The sequence below is a fragment of the Cyphomyrmex costatus genome, unplaced genomic scaffold, assembly GCF_001594065.2.
Source record: "Cyphomyrmex costatus isolate MS0001 unplaced genomic scaffold, Ccosl1.0 scaffold450, whole genome shotgun sequence".
NCBI classification, from domain to species: Eukaryota; Metazoa; Arthropoda; class Insecta; order Hymenoptera; family Formicidae; genus Cyphomyrmex; species Cyphomyrmex costatus.
In genome coordinates, this window is record NW_017278748.1 from 87,468 (window position 1) to 94,119 (window position 6,652).

A 6,652-nucleotide genomic window follows, 5' to 3' on the forward strand; every position below is an offset into this window, starting at 1 on the left:
TTTGTAATTTAATGTGTAGCATTTCTGCAATACGTCGTCTATAAAACCATCTTTCAGAATCAACAATCTCAGTATTATCCCAGTCAAACTCATGATTCGAATTTAATCTATGTTCACTAATAACAGAAAAATTTCCATTATTTTTGCGTATATCATTTTTATGTTCAGTGATTCTTGTTTTTAGTGTGCGTTTTGTCTGACCAACATATGAAGCATTGCAGTCATCGCAATTAATTTTGTAAACTAAATTCCTTTTATGCATGTTGGGTAAATGATCTTTGTGTATATGGATGAAACAACTGAGCTTATTGAGACTGAAAAACGATAAATTTACATCTAAATCTTGTACAGCATTTTTGAATTTGTTAGCAATATCACTCATGAACGGAATAGTAAACCAAATCTTTTTTTCCTTTTTTTCTTCAACCACTTTATTCAAATCAACATCCTGTTTTGAGGTTTTTTTCAATAATAGAGATTTAAGTCGTTCATTAATAATATTAAAAACAAAATCCACCGGATAGTCATATCCGCTGGATAGTCATTATCAAGCAAAGTCTCTATAACAAAAATCAAGTTCTTTTTATGGAATTTAGGAACTGATAAAAGAAAAGCCCTATCAACCATACCGATGACAGTACCTCTTTTTTGAGAAAGAGGATGTTGTGAGAAAAAATTTAAATATCTTCCGGAAAAAGTAGGTTTATGATACCAGTCATATTCAATAATGTTATTATTCTTTATAATAGTTATATCTAAAAAGTTAAGATTAGAACCACCAATCTCCATTGTAAATTGTAAGCGTGGATGTAACGAATTGAACAAAGGTAAGATATCATTGATTTTTTCAGCGGGAACACTCAGAGCTATGTCATCTACGTATCTAACATATAAAGGTATATGAAAATCTAACATGTTCAAAGCATTTCTTTCTAAATCCTGTACATAATTCGTACTTACCTATCTTAGACTCGTTAAAATGATGTATTTAATATGATTTCTTCTGTGTCAAAGTAATAGTGCTTTGTTATTGGTGGTATCTGTTTTTACCGTTCTGCGCATTCTCATTACATTCTTGTCTTTCCCACACTTTGTTTTTATCTCATTTGACTATTGTCCGTTGACTGTGTATCACTTTTATTTCACATGTATAACTTTGTAATTTCTTTTGATGTTAATTTGCTGCATTGGTGAGTTTCTCATTAATCTTTTTAGTTTTTTCACTGATAATTTGTTTATTGGCAATTTTTATTTATTAGTTTTCCATTAATTGCCAAAAAACGATCAAATTTTTTGTCTTATTCTAATGGAGATGATGTGTTACCACACCTGTGCAGCCAATTGATGACCATGCTATTTTGATTTTGAATGGATATTGTTCGGATCATTGAAGATGGCTCAAATAGAAGCCGAAACGTTTGATTTATTTTTATAAGTATATTTTAATAAATAATTTTAATTCGCACGAACAACCGCAGTTTTTGACTCTCATTAGCCTGTTTATTTATTGTTATTGACATTCTCGAGAGTTCTATTTTTGATTTAAATTTTACAACATTAATATATTACGCATATATTATATTAATATAGAAATAAAATTAATATCAATATTACATTACATTACATTCTCATAGCGCAGTGTATTGTAGTATATAAAACTGTACTATATAAAACTAATAAAATATAAATTGTAATAAAACAAAGAAATAAAAAACTCACTATATCCTATATCATCACTTTTTCCCAAAAATCATACGAGTTATAGATGGCAAATAATTGATATATATTAATCGAAACGTATTCATCCAGACGTCTATATCAATTGAATAGGTTGCCATTAGATGATATAAACAGAATATATGAATAAATATATATATGTATATAGTCTGTATATACTATCTAGAGTGGTGTCATATTCGACTGCTTTTATATATTTTTACTTTACAGCTCCTACGATTTTGTATCTAAAATATAAAATATGATACGAAGCAGAGTACATATTATAATATATATTTCTATTTTCTTTGCATTGGTAACTTAGAATAAATGTTTTTATATATACGCAACAAATATATTAAAAAATATACTCTTGCATTGAGCAAATAATTAAATTGTTATTATTACAAATAAAAATACTGTCATTACAAATAAAAAAACTAAAATAATTTCTAATTATTCTATTTATCTGGGATCTAAAATAATTTCTTAAAGATTTGACAGTAAAATAAAACGTAGTAGTATGTATGATATTTTTTCGTAGTTTTTACCACACTGTAAGTAATAAAGTACTTAAACAACCTCACATTTCTTCATACAATTTCTGCATAAATTCTAACATCTCTTTTTTAATTTGTATTCTTTCTTTATGCCTCTCATTTTTGTTCTTTTCAGCCAATACTCTACTTTTCATTATTGATTCTGAAATTTTTGCATTTTCTTGTATTTTACGCTTCTTACGAGGATTTGTATTTTGCAAGTCTACATTCTGTACACTACAAGATTTGCCTATTTCATCATCAGATGAAATAGCAGAGGAACTTGAAGCTATTGCTGGAGGCGACATGAAAGGTCGCTCACCAAGCAAAGATTCCATGATTTCCATATAGGGCCATGCTCTAGGATTATTACCTGATTTAGAATTGTGATCTTTTATGGACTTATAGGTTCTTTTCATACCATTATGTTTTGAAAGACACTGAGGACCAGTGACATTATAACCTTTACTAGACAATGTAGATCCAATATTATACCATACTTTTTTATGGGTCATCTTACTCGATATAAGGTTATGTTCTTGAAGACGATATTCTTCTATCAGTAAGAGGGTTGCTTCATGAGACCACTTAAAAATTGACTCACTCTCATTCTCTGCAGTAGCTGAAGTGTTTGCTGTTTCACGTTATTAGTTCTGGAAATTTTCCAGTAGACGAGAGGCAAATATTAGGTCTGAAACGAAGGCAAATAATATTTTTTACACATTAAAGATATTATAAATTAACGGTATTATTATTTTAATTTTCATGACATTATTTTACCTACAACTTATACTTGATCATAATAACGCGGCAAATAGCATACTTATATATAACCTATATTCTCAATTATTTACCATTTTTTGCATGTGCGGCGTCTTCCGGAGATACTTTCAGACAATATTCTATTCCTGCTTCATCCACCAGATTTAATTCGCACGTTTCACGTATTTGGTGCATTATATGAATTATATAACAAGAATATTGAATATAAATTATCCAATTACCAACCCTGGTTGGTTTGCTCATGCATACACAAGTTGTACACAATGAAGCGTTCGAAGAGAGAATAAGCGCTGATAGCATTTCGTGCCTCACCTCGAAAATAATAGCGCGAAATAGCACGAATGATGACATCACAGCGTCTTTAGAGTGACGTCATCATCGGTTTCATAACGCCTAAAAGTATTTCCTCAAACAGTCTTCGATACTAATTGCGCTAATAGCGTGCTCCTCGAATGCACCCCAAACATTGTACTGAAAGATTTTTTCTAAGGGACTGATTGTCAGGTCTGATGTCAGGAAAGACGAATTGTTATTTCAAATAAAAGTCAACTTGTTAACACTGTAACACACACACACACTGAATTTATTCTTTATAAGATATATATATAAACTTGTGTTCACCTATGTCACATATAGGTCGAGAGTATATACAAATGTGTATAACCAGAATGCAACTGGCGAACCGAATGTAAGATCGAATGTCTGTGCGAACACACATGCAGAGAACTGTACGAATGTATGTGACGCGGCGCGTTATCGACCGACTAATTGAGCGTTTATTCGCTCCGAAATGAATAGCGTTGTTATACGCTTCATTAATTTACCGAAGAAAGACTAACGGCACTGCGCCTACTAATGACTCAACTTTTCGAAGGATTGACGAAAGATCGGATTAAGTGCTTCTCGCGAATGATCCGCACTCGACCGAGTTCTACTACTGACTCCCGCACTTTGCGCATATTCTCGCGGCACTCTCTATGTGCCGAAAATTCTAGATTGTCACGCTTCGCTCGCGTGATCACCTGTTTCGACGCTTTAGCTATAGCTTCGCAACAGCTGATGAATATAAACATAAGTAAGGACATTTCATCCTTGGTGAAATATGACCATATATGGTAATGAAATATTTTCCTACGATTGTCGACATAATTCTCGCAAACACGCTATGATTCTCGAAATTTCTTACGGTACCGTTTTCATCGAAATAAACATCGTACACGTGGTCGATTTCATTTCCCTTGTCAGAAGAGCATTGATGTATATGTGTCCTAACGGTCCTAGTTGACTGTTTAATCTGTCGCGACCCTGAGGTGTCCTTAAAACTTCTCTAACACAGACGTTTCAAGAGATGGATCAGTAACGGTAGAGATTTCGAAAACTTCCTCATCTTGTGTCGAGGGCAAATGATGTTGCGAATCTATCGACTTTGGCATAATGTTCGAGAACTGTTCTTTCAACGGAGAATGGTTTTGTTTAATTTTCCTGGAAATTGCATTATCATCAGCATTGTCGTCGTCGTCGTCGTCGTTGTCACTGTGCTCACGTTTACTTTCAGCGTTTTCACTTTCACGATATCCTTCCTTTTTGACGGTGTGTCTCGCTCAGTGATATCCACAATTTGTCTCAACGGTTCCACAATCGGTTTGAATCTTTTCTCCAAGACAATTTCGTTCTCCATTATACCCGTTTTCAACGCTCTGTGTTTCTTTAGAATTGACGCACGTGTTTTCGCGATCAATTTCTCGGTTCGCTCACGTTCGGCGATGTTCTTCGTCCATATCGTCGCGACGTCACAATAGACACTACACGATTACAGGATCGCGACATCGTCGAAGCCACGTCTGTACCTGCCGTTCTGTAATGCGCTGTCTTTGTCGATAACCACTCAATCAATCATATTTGCGTTGCCAACACAGATGACAAAGCGTGCAAAATTTCTCATATGACGTATCAGTATCATTGTAAATGTGTTTCAGATTGGTACCATCCTGTATAAATAGAATTAGAAAATTCACATTGTGGAGTATGAGATGCTTTGGTATTTTCGCATATGTTTGACAGAAATAAAAAGAATCGATACTCGCATGTCGACTCATAGCGAAGTATTCCCTGATAGTATTCTGCTTGTCGCAGGCTACGTCGTCGAATACGAAAATCAAGCAGCGCTTCGCTAGGCGGAATGTCATCGTTATTAGAGAATACGTAGTAACCGATATCGTCGATCGATTCCAGCAGCTCTTCGAGATATCGATATTTAGATTGAAACAAGGATTTAGAGTAAATGTAAACGTTTTCGAAACGTAGACCATGTGGACTCTGTATCAAACTCAGTAAAATATTCGTTTTACCGTAATTGGAAGGTCCGCAAATGATGCAACAAATCGTACTAAGTAGCGCAGGGTGGTGTCTGCAATTATCTCTGACCGTGTCACTCGACATCAGTCGCGTCTTTTAAAAGAGATTCGATACTCCTATTGTTCGAGATTGTCGTACGAACCGCATTTGTCGCTTTCGTGACGCGCGTGCGCGGACTTCGATGCGACACGAGAGGAATCACGCGCTATTTATACCGCGAACAGACGAGCATTTCACACAGTTTATCATCTGGGGGTCAATTCTCTAACTTTTAACGTGGTGAAAAGGTGAGCCAACTCACATCGCGTGATTCCCTAACTTTCATCATAGCGAAAATGTGAGCAATCTCACGGGAGTTCGTTCGGCAAGAAATTTCTTATCGAAATGGTGAAATCCGAAAGAGAGACTGATTGTGAGTAAAACTAAGAGAAACTATAGCAGCGTGGTCGCTCCGCCGTAGCATCGTGACGCGTGCAGCGACAGTTTAAGGTTAGAAAAGTCTTTTGTTACAAAACCCAAAGATAAAAAGTTATCCCTAATAAAAATTTTTCTTCAAATTTTCATACGAATTAAGTCATTTTTAAGAAATACATTTTCTCTTAAAATTTTTTAATTTTATATACGTACGTGAATAGTGAAATATTTTAATATTTCCAAGATTTTTCATTTTATACAGCTTTTAGTAAAAAAAATCAAACTTTTTAAATTCTGTAATATATTAATATACTTGCAGAATTTAAGACTGACGTTAATGTCTCCTATATAAAAAATATATATATATTATAGTTATTTGTGTAATTTTTATTTACAATTAATATCTCATCAATTATATGTATAATTAACATTTGTAAAATTAAAATTTCATGAAATAATAAAATGAACTCAAAACTTATAACTTGTTTTTTATTTTCACGGTTTTCGCATTTTCATCTCACGCGAGTTTGTTCGCGCGATTCTATAACGTTAAGGTGAAAATACGAAATCAACAGAGTTGCCGTGTAGGGGAAAACGAGATGATTCCACATTTTCACCATAATGTGTTCTCGAAGACGTTCGACCGAAGACTGTGATTTTATCTTTAAGTACTGTAATATTACTGTATCCGTCTGTAAATTTCGTCATGAACGTAAACTGAGAAACAGAAACAAATATTAATAAATTTTATGCGGGCTAATCCTGATTTCGGGAGAGGACGGTTAAGATATAACCGTGAAAATAAAAATCAAATTATAAGTTTTGAGTTCATTTTATTATTTCAT